Source organism: Pelmatolapia mariae, linkage group LG23 (genome assembly GCF_036321145.2).
Source record: "Pelmatolapia mariae isolate MD_Pm_ZW linkage group LG23, Pm_UMD_F_2, whole genome shotgun sequence".
NCBI classification, from domain to species: domain Eukaryota; kingdom Metazoa; phylum Chordata; class Actinopteri; order Cichliformes; family Cichlidae; genus Pelmatolapia; species Pelmatolapia mariae.
The window spans coordinates 37,461,277-37,489,268 of NC_086246.1; the positions used below are offsets into that span (position 1 = coordinate 37,461,277).

Below are 27,992 nucleotides of genomic sequence, written 5' to 3' on the forward strand. Positions count from 1 at the left end.
GATGTCTGTGGGTTCAGATGGGGAAAAAAACCCCCAAGTGGCAGTGGTCTGAGGTGTCTAATGGACCTGTACACAAGCACAGAGAGCTGATGAACTTCTTCAAACCAGTGACAGCTGCAGGCGGCCTTGTGAACTTTTCTTCCTTCGGATAGATCTTATTGACTGAAGCGTGTCATATAATTGTCTTGGATTGAGCTGAACTAAACAGCAAGCGACTTTGGGTGTTTTATGTGGGTGGAAAACACACCTCAGTAAAGGAAAGTGGTGAATTTCATAATCAAAATGAATGTAAAAAAAGTGATTGTTTTGTTTGCATAATCATTAGAAGCCAAAATCAAGAAAAAATCGGACTGTCGTGGCTGAATGCTGGCTGTAGGAGTCTTCTCTGTCCTCTGTGAATTGCAGGGTCATTGTAACCAACACCTGTGTCAGGTGGAGTTCCAACGTGTCAATCTCACAAGGCTGCAAAGCAGAATGGGGATTACCATCTAAAGTCCAGGAGGGCCACTCACTAGACAGGCAGCTGATTTTTGCTTTGAGATTTATCATCAAGTATTACTTAAAGATTTGTTTTGGAAAGCTTGGGTGCGCCTCCGTGCTGCCACCTGATGCTCTCAGACTCTGTGCAAAGACTGAAGTTGCATCAGACTGGCTTATAAGCGCCTTTACGTCTTTCCAAAAATGAGTCGTGAAGTTTTTAAGGCTCTTCTGTGTTTACATTGCAGCTGCCTTCTCGTGAGGCCCCATTTAGCAGTCTCTTCTAATATCCTTCCAAACATGCACTTGGAGTTCAGCTTCCTATAAAAGTAATGCAAATGCCAAAAGAAGGGCAGAGCTTTACTTTAACCCTGTAGACCCTTCATATCACAGACGTCTCAGGTGCACATTATTTACATATGTGGCATTAGAGTCAGGGGGAAAGCTTTGACTTCTCATTTAACTGTTCAGACTGACTTTGAGTCAGATTTCTATCAAGTTTGTTACAGAAAACGATCCCCCGCATTAGAAATGAGGGAACTAAAACAGAAAATGACTGTATCTTGAAGTGTCAGTGAATGGTCTTCTCCTGTGGGATTTGAATGAAGTGGGCTGAGCTGTTTCAGGAAATGAGCACTCTCAAGCCAAGTTGCTCCTCAATACACTTCCAGTCCATGCAGGGCGTTGTAATGTTCTCTCCTACCGGCTGTTTAGTGGCTGACCTATGGCACTCGTGGGGCGTAATCAGACTTTAATTACACCCTCTTAATCACTTGAAGACAATCTGTGCGACAAGACCGCTCCTCACAGCACGTGGGCTGTTTTTACCTGCTAATCTGGCCCTGCTTTCCTGGTTAATAGGGAGTGAATTATATTGATATTCACTTTATTTTGCATTTCTTGGACATTCCTGTACTTTTAAGGCCGCTCATTTTTTCTTTTTTTTCTTTCCTTTTTTAAACTATATTCTCTTAAATATAAGAGCAAACTCACACTGTCACCCATCTTAGGTCAGACTCAACCCAAAACAATGTGAAAAGTCTCTACAATCATCATTATTATTCCAAGTGAAAGGTATGCACCGCAGAACTGGCTCCGTGGAGTGACTCTGGCTCACAGAGTATGGCATTCCAAGCTAAAAGCAAACCAAACTGATATTGCCCTCCAATACCGTCTTCATATTTTCTCCATATTTGGAAGTGTTTACCTCCTCATGATGGTTGACAGAGGTTGGATGAGGGGATGTGAGTCATTTCAGCTGCACAAGGCTTTCTGGGGGTGAGAGGAGTCTTCCAAGTCACTGCCATTTAGTGAAGCTAGCAGTTTGTGTGCCTCAGTGATCTAAAGAGAAACTGTGAGTATCATTATGTGCTTCATTTATAATATAATCACTTAAAAGGAGCTTAAGTAGCTGTTTCACACGTATTTTTTTGCATATAATGCGGCTGCTTTTGGGAAACCTTTATCATTATTATCATAATATGAAAAGGTGAGGGGATCGATTTGGATTGTTTCTCTGGCTCACCAGATATTTTCGGAAAATGTTTAAAAAGTTCAGATGAGCGCAGCGCTGCGGTGACACATTTTTCTTACTGCAAGACTGACTTTGTACGCAGATGTCTCAGTTATGCCAGAAAGTTAGAGATGAAGGTGAAAAATGCAAAAAAAAAAAAAAAAAAAAAAAGTGTTATGTCTGACCAAACCGAACACACATTTTTGGGGCAGAACTTTTTAAATAGCCCAGTATGTTTTCCTGTAGCTGTCCTGTGGTTGAGTGTGAGTGAGTGAGGGGCAGCTCAGGTCATTGAAGAATTCTGGTTTTGCAAACAGCCACTCTTACTGATAGCTACACCTTAACAGGTCTGACCTCCCTCCTGGCTCTTACTTTCACACTTCAAACACTTAATGGCAGCTGCCTGGCAGTTTTTTTCCACTTCACAAGTCGAGTAAGAGGTAAATGATTTTACTTTGCTGCGAGGGCTCATGCTGCTGATTTTAGTGATGGTGTGGTCTGATTATCTAATTACTTCTATCTCTAAATTACACTGGGACTCTGTAAGCCTTTTAACCTGAGAGATAAACTGCCTGCGTAAATGTTTCCTTTTAATTTGTGTTTTATTACATGCCACTGAAAATATGTTTTTAAATGATTATTTGCACCGTTTAATGTTAAGTAGCTTCCGCCTTTGTGGGAAAAACTTCTCTGAGCCATGGGGGTCAGACACGTGACCTTTTAGGGTGTCCTGAGATATCTGGTGACAGATATTTAGTAGGGCTGCTCAGTGATGGCAAGCATTATACATACAGTGAGAATCCAATTATTTTCTAATGTAATAATTCTGATAATTGTTAACTTGAGATTTTAAGTAACTGAAAAGCAGACTGGTTGGCTTAAACCTCAAATGCGCTTCTATTGCAGGAACCTTATGAAAGGAGAATCAAAAGCCCCAGCTTAGGTGGTATTTATAGGAAAATGACTCCCTAATCAGGGTCTTTTTTAAGAAATTTAAGAAAATTTTAAGTCTGTGTTATCTTGCTAAGCAAAAGTTTATATATTTTAGTGGAATTTCTGACTATTTAACCAATAAAAATGTATTTTTTCCCTTGATTTTCCTTTGGGAAAAGGACGAAACCTCCTTGAGGGAAGCTCTAAAATTTAAGCAGAAAAAACCTCAACCAGATTTATAATTATCTTAAATAAATATTGAGCTTCAGCCCTGGGTTTTATTGGATTGTGAGCCAGCAGGGAGTGAGCGTTAGGGATTTTAATGATGTTTTTATTATAAACAAGCTAAAACTCTTACATGGGTAATGTGTTTTGTTGGATTTTTAACTCTTTTTTTAAAAAAACGTAAACATCAAAAGAGTTTAAAGTACTGTAAAGAGGGACAAACAGAAGTTTCTTCAGTATTCCTATTAAGAAGAATGAGATGGCTGATCAGTTTTGCTGGTTTAATAAGCAGTGACACGCGTCGATCACGGTGTTACATCAGTCTTTAGGGGCATCTCTAATACTCTTAAAATGACTTAATCTGGTCTCGCTCTTCTTTGCGTATCCTTAATTTCAAGTAGTTTTTTTCTCTTTCTCTAAAGTCAAGTCTTCCAAATGAATCTCGTCAACAAATTAAGGCATGATTAACAGGAGCAATTACACTGAGGAACCAGCTGAGCTGAGGAGAATCAAGCTAAAGTGGAGGAGATTATCTTTCCTATTAAGGAGAATCACTTTAGGGTTTGATTGCTTTCTGTTTTTCTGTTGAACTCCTGTTTACTCTGTAACTAATGATGTTTTCTGTACAGCCATTTTCCTGTGCTGCTTAGACCTTCAGAGTGCAGATCAAACTCACACATGTTTGGTGCGGCTCCTGTTTTCTCCTGTGGCATCAGCGATGATGGACGTGACATATTCAGGAATTAGTCAAGCTTTGGAATGTGTGCTTTTTGAGGAAAATCAAAATACGCAAATCTTTATTCATATGTCAGAATGTGGCTGGGCATCTTGATTTAGGGGTTTTCCTCGCAGCTGAGGCTGAATTTTCTTTCTCTCACACTCATGCTGGATAGAGTCAATAAACAATCTCAGATGCATTATTTTTCAGGACAACTCAAAGCTTTGGCCGCGCCCCTCATTTTATTGTTGATTTGGCAGCATGCTGGTGGCCTTTATCATGTTTGAACACCAATCATCACCTCAGTTTAAGGTCTTCGGCACTTTGAAGTAGGTTTTCCTCAACACTTTGCCTGCATTGATTGCCTGCGTTCCCATTGCAAAAAGAGGCCCGCACCCTGCGCTTAATGTTGTGATCCACCTTCGTGTTTGGCAGGTTGTCGGATTTGTGTTGACTTGTCTGGGCCAGGCATACGCCGACATATTTCATAATAATCGAGTCTCCAACTTTTGCTTAAATTTACTGTGTTTCGTTGTTGTAGAGCTCAGACTTTCCCTCCGTACGCTGCCAGTGAACTCTCGGCTCCCGAGGCCTGTGGCCATGAATTGTGTTCTAGTTTGGATTTTTCCTCAATTTGTTAGATTTAGTTTGCCTATAAATTTAGAACAAGAGCGGTCAGTGTGTACATACCTCTACCTAAACTGAAAATTCACTGCACACCATGCAGGAGGAAAACTGGATCCAGATTAGCTTGATATTTAGAACATAACCATGATGTGTCCTTATTTAAATCGGATATTTATTCCAACTTAAACGAGTCCAAACGATTCTATCCTAAAATCTCTTCATACTGATCCAGGTTGACTCAGAAATATCATCAGTTCTATGTTGGGCCAACTGCCATCTTTGACAGGATTTTCCTTTTCCAGAGGTAAATATTAACATAAAAAAGAAGCTGAATATATTTTGGTACTTTTAATTGATCATTTACAAAAAAACATTTGAAAGAGAAGAAAAAGGAAAAAAGAGAAGCAATTTAGGGCTTATAAATACCGAAAACTCCAAAATTTGACCCATCAGGGCGAGCTGAAAGGAAAGAAGGGAGGCCCATCTCTAAAATGATTTATTGAAACTACTTAGGTTTTTAATTTTTTTTTTAAAGGCACTGCTTTCTGCTTGAGTAGAACAAAACATTGTCAGATTACTCCCTCTCGTGCTCTTGCTGCCCTTTGTTTTTGAAATTCCCATCTTTTGTTCTATTGATTTTTCCTACTAGTTTATACTTTATCAGTTTCTGGAACACAGAAGGGACTCGCTGAGGAGCAGGGACTTTTTTTGGAGGCATGAACCACAGTTACAAAAAAACAAAACAATTTTTTTTATCAAACTATGAAGTTCCTGAAAGGGTTCCCACGGAAGTTCCTCTTGCCTAAAATGTTTTCTTGAGTCCAGTTTCAAATGTCAGCATCAGCCTTTAATTCGTATTTTTTCTGGCACGTCTGAGCCTCATAACTTCACAAGTACAGGAGATATCCATGCGAAATTTTCAGGGATGAAAAATACATTTACGCTCCGTTTAAATCTGCAACCAGATCAATTTTACACCCACTCCAAGTGTCACAATCTAAAGCTAAGATCTGTTTTTGATCAGAACAGTTTTTTTCTATAACCAGCTCTGAGCATCAGGATGATGAAATATGTCATAGTTTGAATAAACTGCAACGGTTTAATGTCTGTGACGTAGAGAAACAGAAACAGCCACTGGTAACCTGGATCTTTGATCTGATTTCGGATAATTCACTAGAGAAAACTTCAAGGCATCAAGGCCTTCACTTTTGAAAGGTCTCCTTTATAAAAAAATCTTTTTACCCAAGACTCTTTTTCTAGCCATGATTCCTTTTGTATTAAAACTGTTTCTATTAGTCTTATAATAAGACTTTAAGCAAATGTAGCTTAGGGTGGTAAAATGGAACATAAAAACACTGGTGCCTATATAATAGACAGATGTCATTAATCTTATTCACATATATAAGTGATGGTCATGATACTCATATGATTCATCTTGATTCCCAAAGGGGGTGATGAAGGCTCAAAACGTGCTGGAAGGAATGACATGAATTAAAGAGCGTTAAATCTTAACCCCCTGCCCCCTCCTCGTGTACTTCAAGGGCCTGCAGCTCAGAAAATATTCATAAAATGTGGGAGAATTTCTGCACATTGCAGCGCAACAGAACAAGTTTTTGTTTCTGAGCAAGTTGAGGTGAGAAGTCCCGATTAGATTTTCGTGGAGAGGAGCCATTGTCATAACAGTAAATATTTCACACAGTAAAGGACGAGAGGTGCCCCAATCATTTAGGATCAGATGCCACTAAATGATTAATCTCAGATTAGACAGAAGCTCGAGGCTAATGGGACACTTTACACTTGCTTGGCACGCAGTGACAGATGCTGGCCTCTAAAGACCATCAAATTACTGAAGCATGCAGTTGGCAAAACGCGGGGCTGTTAATGAGGTGCCAGAACATTTCAACTCCAAAACATAAAACAGATTGGAATGATGACAGGATGAAGAATTCAGATTTTACCTTTGTATGCTGTGAAACCAAGCGATTTGAAACGCTTATTATTAGCACTGTAAATGACCTGAAACTTCTTTAACCGGATTCAGACTCATACATTTTGGAACATTTTTTGTGTGTGTGTGTGTAAAAGTCTGTTGTTGCCCAGAAGTTGCCCTTGTTCTCATAAAGTCAATGAGACTGGGGGAAATACCATAGCATAAACCTCTCTCTTGAGGTTGATTTAAAGTTGAGGAGGAACTGTAGGCATGAGAGGAAGTGGTTGGTAAAACCTGATGTTTCAGGGTTTTGTGTTTGGAGTGGATTTCAGTGCTCTCTGCCAGTGTTTGAGAAGTTAAGGCAGTGCTTACAATGCTTAATTGACTGGGAAGAGTTGTGGTTTTCCATTACGTCAGGCTCGGTACAATTCCTAATCTTACTGTGTCATTTTAACTCTGACTGTGGTGTCAGCAGTTGAAGTTTTACCCCATCACTCCTTGAAAGAGCTGCATTTATCAGTCTCCCGTGCCCACTTGGCTCATTGGCAGGATTAATTGGCAACAAGTCCCCCGTGGTCCAGGAACGTAGTTACCTACTGACCCAAATCATTATCCTGACTGGAAGCCACTGTCTCCACTCCACCGGCTTACACCTGGGACTGAGTCTTCACGTAACCTCGCATTCGTCCCCGATGCACCAGTACATCATGACTTCAGTTTTCTGTATCTGCGAGAAGCAGGCTGTGTATGCAAAACGGAGGCGTGACAGGTTATTCGTTACCCTCAAGGCCATTTTGTGGTACTTGTATGTAATGTTTTGGGATTAAGCAAATATATCTTCTGATTTCGACTCGTGATTTGGGGCTTATTCGTGTTAACGTGGTAGCCTCTTTTCAGGAACTGATGTACTTAGATTTCAGGCCATATCTGTTGCAAACAGGGTTTTCCCCTATTTGCAACAGATATGAGGTGTTTGTTTGAAGCAAACAAAGCTCTATCAGCTGAAAAGGATGTTTGCTTTGACAGCACAGCTTTGACAGATTGGAAATGTGAGTCTCTGCTGAAGCTAGACAAACCCGTAATGAGTGTTGTTGTCCTAGCAGAATCATAGAAGTTTTACAGATGTAATTGTTTATTATTGTTTTCAAGAATAAATGTGAGAAATTTGTAAAAGAGCTTAAAAGCATCTGAGTGAATAGATGACTGGTTGTCAACTGTTGAGATGACCTTTACCTGACATCCATGGGAACATGTGCTGAAGATCTATGCATGATATGGATCCAAACAAACACATCCCAGAGAAAAAAACCCAGCTGAAGCACCTTCAGATATAACAAACAATGACATTTATTTACTGTAAAATAATTAACATTGAAATCAGCAGAGAATAAAGTCTCATAAGTTCTGTAAAACCAAAGAGAAAGACAACGATAAACTCCCTAGCTAGAAATAAAATGCTGCCTAGTATCCAATTTCATAATCGTTCAAAGCCAAACTTAATGGCCTTAATTTCCTCAATTTATTTATTTATTTTTGGAGATATTGTAGAATATGACAATTTTAATACTGTTTAAACTAGTTCTGTCAGGGTTAATCTCGTTAAAATGAATCTCGTTAAAATGACTCTAATGCATTAATGCTTTGACGAGCTAACCGCGCTAATGCGTTGACGCCGTGCAACCCAACCCACGGGGCGATCCGCGTTAACTCGCTAACGGAGATTTGCCACGTTAATGCGGTTATGGCGTTAGCGTCATTTTAATGAGATTAACGCTGACAGCACTAGTTTAAACAATTTCACAAGCTCACTTTGAAGTTCTAGTCCAACAATAGTTAAATCAAAAAACCTCATGAAGAAATAGCATCAAGAAAGTGACCTTTGCTGTGTATTTAAAAATCACCTCAATGGTAATTCTTTATTTTGTCTAGTAATAATACTGATTGAACTTTATTGGATTCTGAAAAACGATATAGCAACAAACATATACATTTAAAAATAAAATGCCATGGCTTAACTAAATGGAAAGCATTTATCCGCAGAGATAAGAGCAGTAATGCAACAAGGTTCAGACTCTAAAGCACCTTTAATGCTATTACAAGTATTTGGGAAGAGGTGGAGGGGACTTCCACGTATAACATAAAGAGAAAGCTTCTCTGTGGGTCCACATTTGCATTCACTTGCACTATTCACATGTCAGATATAATACATGAGGGGTCAAAGGGTATGCTCTAGGTCTTAGTGAGTTGGCCTAGAATCCGCTTGGTTAATGGATTATCCCATTTTACATTATATACTGCTGCGTGCAATGCGAGTTTGGTAACAACGTGCAGCCTCCCTCGGCACTCACACACAGCGCTTTCACGTGATATGGCTTTGTTGTTGTTTTAAGCTCCCTGATAGGTTTAAGCTCAGGGTGAAAGGGGGCCTTCTGTGTCAGGTCTGAGGTCACTTTTGTTATCATCAGACAGATCCAGTACATTAGAAGTATTCCCTAATCTCTTAAAACCCTCTGCTGGCCCAACTTTCATTTGTTGTAGAAGGATCAAATTAAAAAGAGCCATATTAACCAAAGCCCTAAATTTGTTTTGCCACTTTTCAGGGATTGCACTTGTTGGCCTCGAGCTCTAGTCTGTGTAAATGCAACTTTTTTTCTGATGCTGATGATTAAAGTGTTGCGAAATAAGCCTTGGGCATTTTTCTAGTATTTAGAGTTTATCTCTAAGAAAAATGGTTATTTTCAAGTTTTGGTTTTAATAAATATGATGAGACATCAGTATTTGTTTACGACTAAACTTTTTTTTTCTGTCTCCTTTGTGGAACGTTAGTCTCGTGTGGTTGAACAGTTTTCTCTGTTGACACAGAAAAATCTCTTCCCACTTCTTTCAGAGCGGTTAAGAGCGCAAAGGTTTAAAAACAGTGAATATGACACCAGTGTTTGTAATTTGATGGACCATGGAGGTGTAGTACAAGCTGACCTAGAACATTTGATGACTCATCTAATTTTTTTCCCCCCCAAACATTCAGTCATTTTTTGATATATTATGAAAATTTCCCTCTTATTTTAAAAAGTCCCATCACTGAAAGCCAGCACTGTCTGGCCCTTACTGTTTGCTTCTCAGGTTGCTTTTGTGCCAGTTTTTGACATCATTTAGCTGCTTGTGGCTCTCATCGCACGGTTGTATGGTCAGGCAGCATTTTTCCTTTTTATTTACAAATCCTTTGAAGCCGATGACACACAAATGCTTTCAGTGTTTTTTTTGTTTTTTTTGTGTGTGTGTGTGATTCTCACAGTGCTCTCAGCTACTCTAAATATTTGGATCAGCACAGCACTCATCACTGTCACTTCTCTCTGACTGACTCATCAAAAATAAGAAGGCTGGGATTTATGATATCGATACTGGCAACGATTTTGGAGGAGAAACTGATCCTGGCTGTCACTCATAAGCCAGTCTTTTATGATCTAACATTGAAGAAGATGTTTTTGTAACCTATAAACAGGAATAGCTGTGTTCTGGTTTCCTCTATCATCCCCTTCGCTCAGTGTGGCTCTGAACAGACATCTGCATGCATGCCTTTTTTGTGGCCCCACAGTCTCTCCACTTAGACTGCATATTACAGCCCACCAACTACACATGTGACATTCAGGTGAACAGGAAAGACTACTTGTCCATGGTGTCTCCAACTAGCTGTGTTGGTGTGTAAACGCCACTTAAGTTTTTGAGAGCCCTCATTATTTAGGTCTCGTCTAATCCCTTACACTTTTACTTAGGCATCAGTCACACAGGCTTGGAGAGCAGTTGGCATCCCCCTGGCAACCAGTAGTTGCAGAGGAAAATGTGTTTCCGTGGCTGTTTGGCGACTGGTTGCTGGAGTTTGTTGGTAATTGCGTGCATAACATTGGTCACGGTGGGTTATGTGGTGCAGCACCGAAATCCTGCTTGTGATTGCTTTAGCACATTGCTATGCTTGTCTGTAGTTAGTATAGAAGACCTGTCACTCTGTTTGCTTGCAAACACTCACAAACTACAAACTGCTAGTGGTTCGAAAGTGAACAGTGTTACACAAACAGGAAATAAAAGTCATTTGCCTTCAAAGTAGAAGTTTCACCTTTTGAAATGTGTTTGTTATAACTGTTATTTTTAAGGTGAATGTTCTGCATTTGTGGTTTGTGTCACATTTTTCATGTTTCACTGCTGCTCCGTGGTGAGTGAGTGTTTTGCAGACATTTCAGTATCTTCAGTGTAAAATACAGGCGATTGTGGCAATCTACCTGCAACCAAAGCAAATGGTGTGAGATTTTTTCCCTTTGTCACTGAGGCCTCACACCTTACAGCAAATCAGTGAATCAACATTTCAATGTGTGAACTGCTTTGACATAAAACATCAGATCTAAGCAAAAGCTCTACTTTGCATGAAGCAAATCTAGTGTTTTTGTGTTATGTATATTTACGTGTGGTTTTATTGAACATATTGGTTTTAAAAGGTCTGTGAGAGAGCCCTCCAGCTCTACAGATTTTCTCATTGGGACAGCTCTGAGCCCTCACAGATTTATCAGAGACGCGTGTAAAGGTCTGAGAGTCTGTGATGGTGGACTTGGGACTGATTCGTAGGGGCAAGTAGGGAACAGGAGGGAGGGACGTGCAGAGATGCAGTTTTCCATATGCAGCATGATTGTTATTATATTCAGCGTCTAGGGTTTCTGTCTGAAACATGCAGGTATAATCAGGAGAACAAACCAGTTAGTAGGCAAACAACATATACAGGTAACAGAAAGGTGGGAAAGGCTGGTCCCTGCAAGGCAATATTAAACAGGCTAGGCAGGTGGGGGGATTAGGTAAAACTTGGTGGGGGCAACCTGTGGACAGGTGTGGAAAATTCCCGAAAGCAGAGTGGAACTTTCCAGAAAACTCTGGGAGTTTAGAGGGGGAACTGTCTGAATGTGTCTGTACCTGAAGATGCACTTATATACAGGTGTGACCACACTCAGATTTTCCTTAAAGAAAATCTGAGTGTGAACGAACAGTGTGTACATGTGAATTTACAAGTGATGCAGACTGACATGAGTACAAACAATCTTTAACCTGCCAGCTCCGTAGCACATAGTCCGTGCAGAGGAAGGCAAAGACCTGTTTAACTCGCAGTGAGCAAGTGGGTGTTGTTTGTCCCACCCTCGCCTAAATCAAAGAGACAGTTTTCATCAGTGAGGAGGAGTCTGAAGTGGACCATCTAGTGTTGTGGAAGGGCAACTCTTGACAATGTGCTGACCTCCATTGATGTTTCAAAACACACTCGCACACCAGAAGAGTTTTACTTTTACTTCTGGAACTCCGAGCTGCAGATGCAGCTCCCCTCATTTGTGCACCTTTATTGCCGAGATCAAAGGAAGCGACAAGCTCACTAAACAAAAGTCGGACTGGGTTACAAGGATAAGCAGTTAAACAGTCATAAAGGCTGTAAACAAGAGTTTAGTCTGATAATGTTGGCAGTAATCTGTAATTGCACAGGAACATTGTGTGTCCGCACAAATATGACAAATGCAGTTAATGTTAAACAGGAAGTGGGACTGTAATCTGTTGTAGACAGCTCGCGTTGTATTTTTCCTGGTACATTTTGTTTACTCCTCAAGGACCCAGCAAAAGGTTTGTATTTTTGAATTCTATCAGTGAACCTTTGTGTAATTATACCACAAAATGTGTAATTACAAATTCAAACCTGGAGCTGAAGTCTGTAGTCTTATTTTTTTGGTCCACGTGAAGCTCTCACGAGCGGTTAACATGTCAGGTATAGAGCAAAGAAGCCACTTGTTTCCTTATCGAGGTTATTTTCCCTGCACTTGAGTCTGCCCTCGGACCTATTCGTGCAAGCCCACTGGTCCTGAACTGTGCCTAGTTCAGAAAAGGGTGCCGTGCGCTAATTTAATCTGAACATGGCTTTCACTTTGCTCTAGTGCTGGAAAGAAGTGGTTATAAATACACCATAAAGCCCAGGAAAAAGGGCAAGGTGTTTACAGGGATATGTATTTTTCATTGCTTTGGTCTACCTTTTTGGGCTGTAAACATTAAGGCCCAATCAAGTTGTCCATTGTAGGAGCACTTAGAAAGCATGTGTCCACAGAGGAAATGGACCCAGCTTCAGATCTGGCAGATCTGTGTGACAAGTTTGGGTCAGCTGTGCAACGTGAGCATTCACAAACATCACATACCCCGTTAAAAACAGCAAAGTGGTCCAGAGTGCAGCATGGAGTTGAAGGTTAGAACAAAGGTGATGCGTGTACAGTGTTTTTAAACTCTTTTAATTCCATCTGTCGTAACCTGATGGGGGAAAAAAAGAGCTTTTCAGGACCTAAATTACTTTTCTTTGACAGATTGTGGCTCTTTAGAATTGTGTAAATGGTCTAATGTACTTGGATGATCAGTTCTGTTTGATAGGAAAGTGGTCTATCTGAACAGTTAATGGCTTTGATAATTTTAGCATTTAGCTCATTGTCTTTTTTCCTTGGAAAATACTTCAACCTAAGTTATCATAATGGATGTGGCATTGAGTGAAATTGCCTCATTTTATTAAGTCACTATCAAAAAAAGATTGCACATTTCTTTGCCCATGTCTCTTTAATTTATTAGTGCAGCTTTGTTACTGCCTAGCTAACAAAGAGGTTTTCAAACTACAGCAGAGTTGAAGAAGGAGAGTTCAGAGTAGTACTAGGTGACAGTACAGTGGAGTACACAAGTAAGCAGGGGGGAGAGAGTCGGGAATGACATGCAGTACATGGCACATATGGACTGGAAGCTGGGTGCCTGCAGTAGGCCTTCACCTTGTGGGTCGCTTTCACAACCTGCTGACCGATACCAAGTGGTTTTATGTGAATTATAATTTTGTTCTTGTAAAAAAATGACAATAAGAAGCCAAAATAAGTAAAACTTTTGTTCCATTATGAAACTCTTATTTCATGTACAGATGGTCATGGTTTTTACCCCTGAGTCATAAAAGACTGATGGATATTGTCGTCATCCTGTCAGCTGAGCAGGCAGGCACCCAAGTTTGTGAGTGTGATAACTCAAGAAAGAAGTGATGTAGGAGTTTCAAATTGATACCATAGCTGTATCTACTAAAAACCTTCGACAAGTTTGAATATTGGTGACCTCGACCTCAAGGTCAAAGGGTCAAAGGCCAAGTTTTCTGAAAATCTTGTGAATGTAAGAACTCAAATAAGACGACATAAGATTTTGAAATGCATACAACAGGTGCATCTACTTAGGTGGCTGGGAGATAAACCTCTATAAGATAAGATAAACCTTTATTAGTCCCACACGTGAGGAATATTTGGTCACGGCAGAAAGTACAAGAGCACTAAAAAATTAAGTAAAAAGTAAAGAAAGAGGTATTACTGGCTGCTGCCAGTATCTTTGAAAGTGGAGTAGTCACCATTTTTGCCACAGGGGTCTGTTTTGGGTCCAACTCTGTTATCTTTATACACGCTGCCTTTGGGATCTATTTTCAGGAAATACAACATTCCCTTTCACTGTTACGCTGATGACATCCAAATTTACTTCCCCTTGAAACTGGATGTCTCTGTCCCAGTGCTGCCTCTGCTTAACTGTGCATGATGTTAAAAAACGGTCAACACATAATTGTATTGTTTCTGGAACTCATGCCCTTTTGGATAACTTAACTGATACCTTTGGTCCTCTTGCTTGTCATCATTCCCACACTGTAAGAAATCTCTGAGTGTTTTTAGATAGCTCTTTTAAATTGGAGAAGCAAATGTCCAAAGTTGTGAAAACCAGTTTTTATCAGTTACATGAAATTGCCAAAGCGGAGTCTTATCTTCCTACTAAAGACCTAGAAAAACGTATTGATGCCTTCATCACCTCTAGGCTGGACTACTGCAATTCTCTCTATTTGGGTCTTCAACACTCACCTCTCCATAGCTTGCAGTTAGTCCTTTGCTTTTTATGTTGTCAAAAAAGCCAAGTGCACCCCTTTCCTTCACAGTGGTGGATCTTTGCCCCAACCTAAAAGCCCAAGCTCACTCACAGTTTAGTTTAGTTTGAGCCAAAGTGACAGAAAGACAACCTCTGGTAATCAAAATTGATCTGGAAGAAGTAAAGATCATAAAAGAATCTCATAGTTCAACCTGCGGAAGAATCATTAACGGTGGTTTCTAACCCGGTTTATTTTTGGCACCTTGGGACTCCACCACTTTTCCTGTGCAGGTCTCCCGAGGGACCAAATCTGCTGCCACCTGGGCCTCTTTGTGCCCCTATTGGCATCTACACGCATCTTGCCGATGAGGACCATGGCCCAGGAGATACAAACACTTGTCTGTTTCTAACTCCCCAAATGTCCCTGTGCCCCCCATCATGCCTAAGTAGTAATTGTGCTAAATTGAGTTGAGATGTGATGTGCGGTAACAGTGACAGGTGCATGCAGCTGTTGCTGTAGTTTGCCAGAGATCGATATAGCATCGCACGGTGTACTTCAGAGGTCATGGACAACATGATATTTTCTTTCCCACCTCTTTGCTGCACTTTACTTTAAAGAATTTAGTTCTTTTCTTAGTCATATCTCATTAAAATCTCAATAATGCACATATTTTTAGATTTAGTATGATGTAAACTTTCCAAGGTTATCATTGTTGACATATAAGCCTACTTAAATCTAAAAAAAGTCGTCCCTTTAACTTCATAACCTTTATTTTTACTTTAGAATCGGTGGTGTTCAGTTATAGTTGTCTCATATACTCTCACAGTGAAAACAAGATCTACTGAAAAAAGCTAGTTGACACATTTTAATGAAACAAATTGAACAATGAACAACAAATGAACAATGACACAAATTACATCTTCCAAGGCATTCTGGGAGTTGTAGTTCAAAAAAGGTTGTTTTTTTTAATTGTTCCTTCAATCCATCTTTTTCCACTTGTCTGTGTTTATTTGTAGAATATATCACCATATAAATGTGTTATTGGTAGCTAAGCCTTTGTGCCATAATGTACACCATGTATTCTTTTTACTTTTCATGAAAGTGAAGTGTTGTCTAATTAAGGCTGAACTTGCCGCATGAGTGGTTTTTCCTCTTTTTTTTTAAATCTAGATTTGTCATCTTTGTCTTTTATTCATTTATTTTTTATTTGTTTTTTCTTTTTATTAAACAACTGCCACACACAATCACTCTACTTTTCCTTTTAGAGCTTCGTAATTGTGTGAGCATTAATTTTTTCTTTGTTTTGTTATTTATTTTTTAAAATTAGGATGATGTCTGAAAGCAGATGTTTTCTTACAGTTCTAACAGTTATTTTGGAAAAGAAAAAATATGAGTCATATATGCCTGAGATTAGAAAAATGTGCTTGATAAGTTATCTGTTCAGGATTAACGGTGAGCTCCTTCCAGTGTAGCTGAGTGAAATCTCTGTCAGCACTGGCACACCATTTCTGTTAGACTGTCTCTGTGTTAGACACAAAATAGGTGAAAGCTGCCAAATTAGACCAAATTAGGTCTTATTCTAGCTCATAACCATGTATAGTAGTCATGACCTGAAAGCCTCACTTTTGAATATCATGAGACTTGTGTGCACGTTGTTAATGTAGACTTTAGGAAAACAGTCTTTCCCACACATAATTGTACTCAGGTGAAAGAATATAACTAAGTGTGAGAAAAACTAGAGTTTAGAGAAAAATCAAAACTAACTTTACAAAAGGGGACACACATTAGCAATTAATCCTTTTGAGAGAGAGAGAGAGAGAAATTCAACCATTCAATCACGAATTGACTCACTTTTATTTTGAAAGCTAGTTTCACCAAACAAACTACTCCTGGTGTTTCCTGTCATGTGTTATGTTTTCAAGGTAGGTCACCACAGAGACGCTTTAAAAATTAAAATAAAATGAAAAAGTACTTAGTAGATTTAAAGAAATAAATCCTATAAAATAGGTTTAATAATTAATTTAAGAATGTGTGCACACATATATATCCCCACCCCCCATTCCCAGCCCCACCATGAATATAATCTTTGGGAAACCGTAAAAGTTTGAGAGTAGTTTTAAAAAATTTCTTCTCGGACAGATTTGGAACAGCTGCTGTTTCCTACTGCTGCCTTACAGGCACAGAGCTCGTTCACTATAACGTTGCTTTAAATTCTCTGAGTTGGCCAAGGTTGGCAACGGACAGCAACACACACACGCACCCATGAGCAACTCTATCCCGTGTTTTCCATGATTTCTGGCCAGATCACATTTTCTGCTCAGCTGGACATTTCCCCAGATGTCTGAGCACAGAACGTGCTGGACTCAGACACTCAAAGATCAATCAAATTTAGTGCCCAGGTCTCAGGCCCTCTTCTACTCAGGAAAGCCATCACAGCCATTGGTCAGACGTTGGCGCTAATGCTAGTCCAGGTTCTCATTTTTTTACCTCAGGAAATCTGGATGTGGCCTCAAAAGTCTGTTTGTGTTACACACACACTCCTGTAAGCTTTTTTTGTGTGTGTGTGTGTGTGTGTGTGTGTGTGTGTGTGTGTGTGTGTTGCTTCGAGCTGCAGAAAAATAATATTAGCACTTGCTAAACCACCCTGGGTAAGTAAAGGTATAAATAAAGAATCCAAACCACAAAGCAGTGGCACGCAACTTAAGTTGATGGTAAGACAAGCAAACAGGAAGTGAGGCATATTTTCTAAACACTTAATAAGGTCCCAAGTTAGCTGTTACTTTCTCAGTCAACATTGTGTGTGCAGATAACACAGTAGTTATTTTGTGTGTGTGTGTGTGTGTGTGTGTGTGTGTGTGTGTGTGTGTGTGTGTGTGTGTGTGTGTGTGTGTGTGTGTGTGTGTGTGTGTGTGTGTGTGTGTGTAAAAAAGGTGGCCTTGATGGTGATACTTGGGGGAGAAAAGCTGAAGATGGTGTTATAAGAGAGTGGCCACTTTTCATTGTTTGGTATCTGTAGAAGAAAATGGGTCAGGGCGGCGAGCTCTGAAACATTCTGTCGGCATGCAGCTCAAAGATTCGAGAACAACAGATGAATTCTTTGCTTTCTTTGTACTGGCATGGTGACAGAAGGCTAGCTCACACGTGCGTCAGTACTTCAGCAGATAAATTAGAAGGCAAGGTACACGAAGGAAATATTGGAAAATACCTTTGTAAAACACAATTTTGTGGATTGATATTTAAATGACAGATTGTCTGCTTTTTTGTTGGCGACTGGGGTTGGATGATTGGTAGAATATTTTCACATTTGGCAAAATCAGTCAGCAGGTTTTTGATTTGTTTTTGTTTTTTAAAGGAATTTTTTCATTTTAATTTTTTTTTAAATGTCCTTCTTGAGAATTCATGAAATTGTACTCACAGCATTAGTTTTTTTGTTTTTCTTTAACATCCCATTAAATATTTCACTCTTGCTTGATGTCTAATACTTATACATTGCTAGACACAAAGTTGGTTAAATAATGTTTTTTACCCTGTGAGCTTCTTTTTAATGTGGAAAGTTTCATAAATATGAACTAAAACATGCAGCAGACATCCATTATTTCACATATATTATTACATATTATTATGAAGTAGTTGCAGTTTGTCTGGTTTATTTTCCCTTCTGGAGGAAGGTTTTAATAAATATAAAGCATGCAAGTTTAGTTGATGATAATGTGTGTGTGTGTGTGTGTTTGGGGTTGGGGGGGGGGGGGGTGTTTTTTATAAAATATATACCAAGGTGCTCAGCAGTAAAACTTCTAATTAAAAGTGAAAAGTAAAACATTTTGGGGGATAAAATTACCGAGTACTTTTGTTTGCATTTTGAATAGACTCAGATTGTCAGACTGCATGGAAAGACTCCAAAATAGAGCTTGTTCATCAACATTATTTCCCTGGAGGAACGTCCTCAGCACCTCGTCTGCTGGTTACTTTCCATCCACGCCCGGCTGCAAAAAAAAAAAAAAAAAAAGATCTCAAAATAGGAAGCATATGCTAGAACAAGGAACGCCACTTCAAGCAATACCCGTTCCTTAACATTAAGACGGCGTACAGAAACTGGAGTGAGTTTGAGAAAAGACCTAGTTGTCAATTGCTTGTTCTCAAAACACGCTACAATACTTGCAAAAACAGAAAAAGTAAGTGTGAAGGAGGCATGGATAACGATCCCAAACTGGCGCCCACCAGTAATTATGATGCGAGTACAAAGAGATTTTTGCCATTCTGAAGGGAAAAGGGGAGTGTAGGTGTATTAATTCCTATTCCTTCCTGCTTCCTCGACTTGGAAGTTCAGATTTAGAAAAATAGCCCCCCTCCCCTCCTTCAAAAGGAAAGAAAAAACAAGAACTGTCACATTGACTGACGCCAATCGTATGTAGCATCTGTGTTCCCACTACTGCTCCCTATAGTATATGCCACACTGTGGCAATGTGGGAAACTGACACTGTCAATTTATCAGAACAAAAGCATTCCTCAGCAAGAGAAATACACATCTTTGGGCCCTGGAGACAAAAATCATTCCACCCCCACCCTTACCTGCATCTAAACAGAATGTAGGACATTCACAACACCAGAAATAGAAATTTCAGTCACAATTATCATTTTTGAATTTATCCCCTGCAGTCAAAAGTTAGTGTTTAACTTGAGGAGTTAGAGAGAGACTTTAATGCCAACTTTTTTAAAGTAAGCAGCTGCATGAAAGGCGATGTGGATGGATTCAAAATTGGACCATTTCAGTTTATTTCTTCAGATCTTTTCTTCTTGAAATGATTATTTATTATTTGTGACAAACTTGTTTTTATTTATGAGGTGTGTGTTGTTTTTTCAGGTGTCTGATCCTGTAGCCCCCGCCATCACTTTGTGTCAAATTTGGGTAAGTACCCGACCTAATTTTAACTCCTCTTCCTCCTCTTCTAATGTGTTCACGGACCAGACAGGCTTCCATGAACGCTGTATGTGTTTCCATACAAAGTCTGGTTTTATTTCTTTTATTACCATACTTTAGGTTGGGCATCTTACATGCATATCTACAGGAAAACTAATGTGATGCTTGATTGGTAGAGGTAGTTAATGTGGAGTGGCCGTTTTTGGTTTTCCTGTTTAGACATTGAACCAAAAGCCACCTTACCTTTGTTTGTTTCTTTTATAATCAGGATGTACATCAGGATGTATGTTGTGATGAATAAGTAGGATGCACATGTAACTCGGTGAGTTCTGTGTTTGTCACAAGTACACCAAATTTGGAGGTAGGAAATTTTAAAACATGTACATTTATGATTGAATAATTTGCAACTTTTTTCAATAAATGTGTAACAAATTCTTCTTGTAGTTTGTTTTTTTTGGAAGTTTATTAGTTACAGATTCTTGTATATTATTCAATGTATTTGTGTCATTGAAAATTGGCTTAAGGGTGTTCCCGTGATGCAGTCTTAATTTAGTTAGTTAGCCTTGGTGAGGAGAAAACAGATCATGTGTTTTAGATACCAAATGTGGGAAAAATCGGACTCCTTTTAAAAAAGTGGAACTTTGTCTAGTTTTCCACTACTCAGAAAGACCACAAGCCTTCAGCTCCTGTGTGCTCCTATTGTCCTGCTCTGAGCCAAACCCTGCATAGGAATTTATTTGTGATCGATTCTGATCTACAGCGAGGTTACATGGATACCTGGGAAATTTTCTGCAGGTGTGTCGTGACTTTCGACTGCATTACTTCAGCCTGAAAACAACGGTCACGTGACTCACTGTGGTGTTGTAAACAGCAATAAAAACATCAGTAAAATTATGAAATTACCTTAATTTTACCCATCCAGATCATCATGCTTTGGGTTGTTACAGTCTCCATACTACATACTTCATTATGTAATTATTTTTTAATGAATGTATTTTTGCTAATAATGTGCACAATTGCGTTTAGTTAATTTTTAGGTGCATGACACTCCCCCCAAAAATGTTGAAATTGTGTGAATTTAATTTTGTACGTTTAAACAATGTAGAATTTGATCATTGGGTCCTTAACGCAAGGAGTCTTCACCCTGATTTTAAGTGGTTTGATAAAATTCTTATGCCACAGGAATTTTATCTGATGTTCTCTCGTATATCCTCATGACCACACACGTCTTGAGGGAATTTCTTCACATCAGTTCACTTGATGTCAACAATGAACTGATAGATTTTGGTGATCAAAACACAACAACATGACTCCATGATGAAGGATTCAGTATTCACGTGGACATTAGTTACCGAATACCTCACCGCTTTCCAAATTATTATGCAAATAAGATTTTAGCGTCATAAATATTCAGTTTTTTGTTTTCAGTTAAACTCAAGATGGTATTGTGTCTTAGGATCACTGATATAATTTCATAATTAGTGATGTTATATTTAGTTTGGTAGGTGAGCCCAATCAAAGGGAGCCTAGCATGCCACAGTTTTCAAACAATATCGGAAAGAAAAAGGATCTCCCTGTTGCAGAAAAGTGTCAGATGCAGTGCAGTGCCTTGGACAAGGCATGAAAGCATTAGATATTTTACAAAAAGTTTAGCGTAATCATCGTACCGTGAATGAATTTGTGGCTGATTCAGAGCACAGAGGGGTTTGTGCAGGTAAAGGCATAATGAGGACGGTTTCTGCCAGACAACTTCATCGGATTAAGAGAGCAGCTGCTAAAATGCCATTACAAAGCAGCAAACAGGTATTTGAAGTAGCTGGTGCCTCTGGAGTCCCACGAAACTGAAGGTGTAGGATCGTGTAGTTGTGCATAAACCTGACATTTGGCCATCCCTAAAAAATACAAGCAGAAACAGCTGCAGTTGGCCCAGAAATACATGAAGATTATTTTCAAACAGTCTTGTTTACTGATGAGTGCCGTGTAACCCTGGATGGTCCCGATAGATGGAGTAGTGGATAGTTGGTGGATGACCAGCGTGTCCCAACGAGGCTGCGGCATCAGCAAGGAGGTGGCGGAGTCATGTTTTGAGACGGAATCATGGGGAGAGCTGCTAGGCCCCTGTAGGGGTGTGAAAATGACCTCATCAAAGTATGTAGAGTTTCTGACTGAACACTTTCTTCAATGGTACAAAAAGAAGAACTGTGCCTTCCGTAGCTAAATTATCTTTATGCATGATAATGCACCACCTCATGCTGCAAATAATACCTCTGTGGCATTGGCTGCTGTGGGCATGAAAGGATAGAAACTCATGGTGTGACCCCCATCCTTCCCTGACCTCACCCCTATTGAGAACCTTTGCAGTATCCTCAAGCAAAAGATCTATGAGGTTCGGAGGCAGTTTACATCAAAACCGCAGCTGTGGGAGGATATTCTAACATCGTGCAAAGAAATTCAAGCAGAAAATGTTCAAAACCTCACAAATTTAATGGATGCAAGAATTGTGAATGTTATATGAAAGAAGGGGTCTTATGTTAACCTGTAACTTGGCCTGTTAGGATGTTTTTGACTGAAATAACTTTTGTTTTCTTCTAATACTGCAAATTCAACAAATTACCATTTTCACTTCTTTACAACCAATACATTTTTCAAAACTCTTTAGTGGATAATAATTTGGAACAGTGTAAATAAACTTTGAATTGTGCTCTAACGGTTGGTGACTTTGATATACTGACTGTCATTTGCATCGACTATGTAGGAAAGTCCGCAACAAATATATAACATATAATAATTTGGAATGCGTCATACATGCTATTATTAACAAAAGGAAATATGTGCTTTAGACAAAAAATATTTTCATTAAAAAAATAATTTTTTTCATCACCTCTAACGGGTGGAGGCAGATGGTTGCCCTTCCTTGAGCCTAGTTCTGTTAGTTCCTTCCTGTTAAGTACTTCCTTTCCACTCTTGACAAGTTCTTCTTGCTCATAGGGGTTTGTCTAATTGCTGGGCTTTTCTCTGTATTATTATAGGGTCTTTACCTTATAATATAAATTGCCTTGAGGTAATTGCTGTTGTGAATTGGTGCTATATAAATAATATTAAATACAATTTAATTAAATGGCCAACTATATTTCTCTTTCTGATCTCTAGTTAACATCCTTCTTTGGATTGTGATCTTTTTGTGGAAATGTGTTTCAAATTTGGCAAAAGTGCTCAGACTGAGAGAGAGGTCAAGGAAAAATGTAATTTTGACCTCAAGAAATGTTTTTTGTTGATGTTTTTGTGACATATCTTGAGTATTAGTATACACGAGTTACAATTCCATTTAATATCCATTAAGGCCCACTAGCCTAGAGAATGGTTGACATTGGTCTCACAACTACTTGTTGGAAACCACCTGTCAACCACTGGCTGGAAACCATAAACGAACAGCTGGTTGGCTACCACTGTTTGGAAACCACTGGTTACCAGGGTTAAATGTGTAATCCATAACCAGTGGCAAATAGTTGCTGAAGGCAATCTCTGTGAAATTGATTGCTAAAGCCCCTTTCACACAGGCCTAGAAGACCGCTCAGTGAACCTTAGGCAACAGTTGCTTGTGTACAATGTGAATGGTTGACAAGTCATTGCTGGTAGTTGCAAGCAGTCCGTAGGGGAAAAACTGGTCGTAGTGTGGTTTACAGCGCTGGACCACTGGTTGTTTTGATTGTTTTGGAAAGTGCAGGTTGCAGCTTTAAGGCACAGCTTTGTTTTTGAAGCTCCAGGTCTGGCACTTTTCCAGTTTCACTAAAGCTCAGAAAAGTGTGAGTGTGTGCAGGTAAGTCGTTGTATTACATGTAGACTACGAGTGACTATGGCTGCAGGCAACCAAAGCAATCAAAAGGAGGTTTTTGAGGCACCACCCTCTTTGCAAAAATGTTTCAAATCAAAATGATTATACCTGTTGGTAATTAAGTGTTGTCGCAAAGGTTTTTGCTGCTCATCAAGTATGCATTTGGTGTATTAGTTAAGGCCTACAGTAACTCTTTGTCTTTATCTCCTGATTAGCTGCCTCTTTGTTGGCATTATTTCTGATAAGCTGCTGAGAACTCCTTTAACAACCACATCAAACTTGTGTTTCTGTCTTCTGATAACACTAATGGTTCTTGCTGTAATTGATTTCAGTCAGATGCAGTTTATTGATTGATCAGTGCTTCAGTCACACTTCTGCGTCTATAATCCCAGTGGAGATGTGCAAGCCTGACTCCCCCCCCCCCCCCCCCCAGACCTGTTGCTTGAATTGTTTTAGATCACCTGAATTCACTTTTAAGTCACTTTACTTCTATTAAGCAGTGAATACAGTTTCACAGAAATTTCACAAATCGTAAAAGCAGACGTTAAGATAAGCTCTGAGGTGTCTGTGCTTAGCAAAGCATGCACTGTTGTTGAAAACCAAAATTTGATATATTTTTGAAACAGATGGCTAGGAGCTCATGTGGGAACTTGAGCTTTTCTTCACTGAATATGAAAATGCTGAACAGGTGGTCCAAGAAGCTTCATTCCCTCCTGCAGCTTTCATTAACTGACTTTCATTCTTCTAGTAATAATACGCTTATTCTGGCCCTTAGAGAGGGGCAGACAAAAAAGCTGCTGCTTTTTTCTAGGTAAGAAATGGAAAAAATTGAGGCCTTGGTATATAGTGTTAGACACCAGCATCACCCAAAATCATGAGACACATGTGCAAGATTTTTGATGATCTGATAAGCATCCAGAATGTGTTTCATTTGCTTCATAGTTGTGTTTCCAGGTCTTTTTAGTGGTTATGTGAAATACCTTGCAGTGGGATTTGTTCTACAGCTGGTTCTCTATCACTCTGCATAGGCAGAGCTGCCTAAGTCCCACCAATTGTGAATGTTCAGCACAGAAGCTGTGCAAACAGAAGTATGTAAAATTATTTACATTTTTTAAAAGTAGCAGACACGGTTCCTCTGTGGGTCCTGAGCAGGGGTTCAAGTGGGAATTTGCTTGTGGGGGGAACCCCAACATTTGGAGAGGTGGCGCAGTGTTGGGTAAAGAATCGCTCAGAAAAAAGTTGTATAATAATTTGTATTTTTAGTGCTTTTAGATTTTCCTTTCTGGACAGGCTGTTATCAGCTGATGTGCTGCTGTTCTGAGATTTACTGCTCTTTGTGGATTTAGACAACTGAATTCAGCGAGATAAAAGCAGATGTTGCATGAGCTAATATGGCTCCTTTGCAGTCCCTCGACACAATAAAGTATAAAAGGTAGAATGTGGTGAGTGAAACTAAACACTAACGGCTTAAATTGATTTCTCTTGATCTAACCTTGTGGTGACCATTGACACCAGAGTTTGCTCCGCACAGTTCCTTACGGTGCGTCGCTGTAAAGTGTACTGCACTGCTGCAAATTAGCCACGAAACTGGCCAGTATAGTCATAAAACATGCGTTTTGAATAGCACAAAATGAACTGATATGACTTTTTAAAAAATGTATTTACCAGATAACTTCGTCAATACATCATGTAAACTGATTTTAAGGAAACAAAAATGGTAACTAGAATATGAAAATGCTATATGTAAGATCTCAAAGGTTGTATAGAGTTACTCCAAGATGTAGTGCTTTACACATTCACCAGTTTGATTCTGGGATGAGACACGAATCCCAGGAAAGTCAGAAAATCTACCAAATCGAACATTTGGAGCTACCCGCTGTAGTGACCCCGTGAGAACGAGGGAAGAGCCAAAACTAGCTTCTTCATCAAATGTCTCTTAGCTGAGCAGTCCTTATTTTTGCAAATGATCTCTCATCCTCTGCTTTCTTCTCTTTCTTCCATCTTTCTGTGTGAAATAGTGAAAGATGTGAAGTTGACACACAGGAAATAGAGAAACTTTAGCTTTAGTCAGCTGACAGATTCAGTTTTTCATTGCTGAGATCTGTTGAGCTGTTTGGAAAGTTGCATCTGAAATGATCAGCTACGTTACTATGGTCACGCTCGCTCCTCTTCAGCAAAGCGAGCTACATGAAGAAGTGCCATGAACGAATGACTGGGATAAGTTTAGGGTGTAAGAGACTTGGTTTTTTTTAAAATTATTTTTCTGATTTGTTGAGTATGATTGTGACAGAAGCAAAGCTAGGCTGCTGATTACAAAACATTAACGAGCTTTATATTATTTTGCATTAAGGTGCCTGACATTAACAGAGTAAATTTAAGGTGCTGGGCAGCTATTCTGGATTTTTAATCCCGCTCCCATCCACCTCACTGTTATGATACCTGGCTTGCTAGAATACCATCCTAGGAAATGTGCACCGTTGGCACAGTTCCCCTCTCAATACACTCGAGTGCTCATTGTGGCAATAATATATTACATTACAATCACTTTAAAAGCCACAGTGGGTGTTTTGCCTGTTCTGCGGGGTAGCCGAATTTGAAAACTTCACATCATGCATGAAATTACGACTGGTATACCACTCAGCACTAGTTAGGAATATCCTCACTGTGATTTGTAACAATATTTTAATTTAGTTATTTAATGCTTGACCCTTTGCTTACTTTTATTAAAGTCAAATAAAAGTTTCTTATATAATGCATTCAAAAAGTTGTGGGTTTACAGTTTCACATTTATAACGCGTCAGGCTTGACAGAGTATGACGCATTATTTTTAACATGCAGAGGACTAAGTGGCTGTTTCAAATTTATTTAATAGATGAAAAACTGTTTTAAATTTAATTTTACATGCGTTAATTTGGAAGTTCTGAATAAAACAATATGTAATAATTGTACCTGTACAGCTTCATCTAAAATTGTTGTTGAAATCTGTTTCCTTTCACAACACTTGTCATGTGGTACACAATAAGGTGAGTCGTTTCACAGAAAGAGAAGCATTTCTAAACAAAATGACCTTTAAGTCATCCTTTGAAAACTAAATTAGCAGCAGCTGCCAAAAGTGCTGAACATTTAAGGTGGGATTTGACTCCAATCAAATGGTTTTTAAGATAAAGTAGTGCAAACCTGCCTTTACACAGAGATTGGTTTCATTTCTCCTTCAACAGTAAAGGATCACAGAAGCAGAAAAGTGAGTTGATGGATACCACTGCACACGACCGGGCCACAGCGCTGGTGTAAATTTAACTTGCCGGGGATGCTTCTTGGTTTCTCACACTGTTTGTTTGGATTGCTGGCTCACAGTTTGGCTGTTTGGGCCAGATTCTTGAAGCACACATCAAATCGACGGATGACTAGTGAGGCTGGCTGCCAGCTGAATTTCAAGAACAGTTTAGCTTCACAGTAGAATATAAAATGCTTAACTCTTTGTTGAGCCAGAGACGGGCATTCTTTGACTCATTTCTGTGAAAGGACTTTATATAAATGGATAAATCCTTCAGGTTTTACTGGACTCTCTGGGGAACTGCATCAGGGAAGTTATGTTATGTCCTCTGTAGGAATTGTTGCGGTCTCTCGTTCAATAGTCATGAATTGCTGCACCAGCGATTGTTCTGTTTTTATTCTTCATGTTCCTCCCAGTCCTAATACCATCCTACCGTATGTAGAGAAATCACAGCACCTGAATGGAGGCATCTTTTTAGAAAAATATAAGTCCTAACTCTGAATCGTTTCCCTCTTTACATTCTCTCCAGAGCTTTTCCAACCTCATAATCTTGGCAGCATGCTATATGTGCATTTATTGTTAAAAGCTTTCATGACTGAAGCAAAACCCCATGTAGAAAAATCTGATCCAAACATGTTTGCTTGGTTTTAGCTTATTATATCTAAAACAAGTGCTTCACTGCTCATATCAAGCCAGTAAATTGTGTTTTATTGGCTACTACCTAAACCTATTTTTTCTCATATGCATATTGATATGATTTATGTTCATATGATGCATGAGTAGCACAAAGTCACACATTGTTTTTTTACCTGGAAAAGCATAAAACATGGCCATCCAAAACAGTCAAGATGACCACAACTAAGCGCATGAAGGTTTTTGTGCCCCTCATGCCATACACCAAAGAAACCCTCAGATTTGGTGATCTGTTTAAGCTGCAGTGTTTCCCAGCTATCCCTCTGATATGTCAGTGCCACTTTAGAGATGCTGGGGCGATGAGACTAATGTAGGCTCCGGTAGGATTTTTACTCATCACTCCCCTATTTCTCTGTGTGTGTTGTGTTTGCAGGGAGCGATAGGCTCAGAGCCTAGATGAGAAACCTTGTAATAATATGTGAGCTGCCTCACTGCTGTGTAGGCACGTTACAACATGGTTGGTTCCATTGAGTCTAAGTTTTATGCCACAAAAGAAGTGTTTCAAGTATCCTGTTATTCATTGTTTCTTGTAAATGTTCAGTGGAGGCGAGTCCTGCTGGCTCTGACAACCTTGTGCCCACATTTGACCAAATATTAGACAGAGCGACGGCACAGGAAAACAAACTTTCCTCTCCAGCCGTCTGGCAAACATCAACAGCACCTTGTTAAAGCAGCAACTGCAATGACTGGACTTTATTAATTTGCATTTTTTAAATTATGGGGCAATAAAAGTCAGGCCCCACCTAACTCTCCTCAGAATATTTAATGAAAAATTTACCTTCATATTTTGAATATTTTCTTAGTTACAGGCTCTTGAAGTACAAGGGGCAGACTGAAATTTTGCACTTTTTAACTTTATTCCAGCATTTCTGATACTGATTTCTGCTTATTACAGTGATTTGATGAGTTGGTATCCAAATGCTAATTA

At 39.3% G+C, this 27,992-nt stretch overlaps 1 protein-coding gene across 2 annotated transcripts in view; it reads left to right on the forward strand.

The window, feature by feature from the left end:
• The window catches only part of lpp (LIM domain containing preferred translocation partner in lipoma), a 178,456-nt gene that overhangs the window by 10,672 nt on the left and 139,792 nt on the right, over positions 1-27,992 (forward strand). Inside the window, exons 1-2 of one of the 2 annotated variants that reach the window (XM_063466764.1) lie at positions 1,767-1,831; positions 19,209-19,253. The gene's annotated coding sequence lies outside the window, so the exon portion shown is untranslated. Of the gene's footprint in view, positions 1-1,766; positions 1,832-19,208; positions 19,254-27,992 lie in introns of those variants that run through there. The other variant, XM_063466763.1, reaches the window with a different exon arrangement.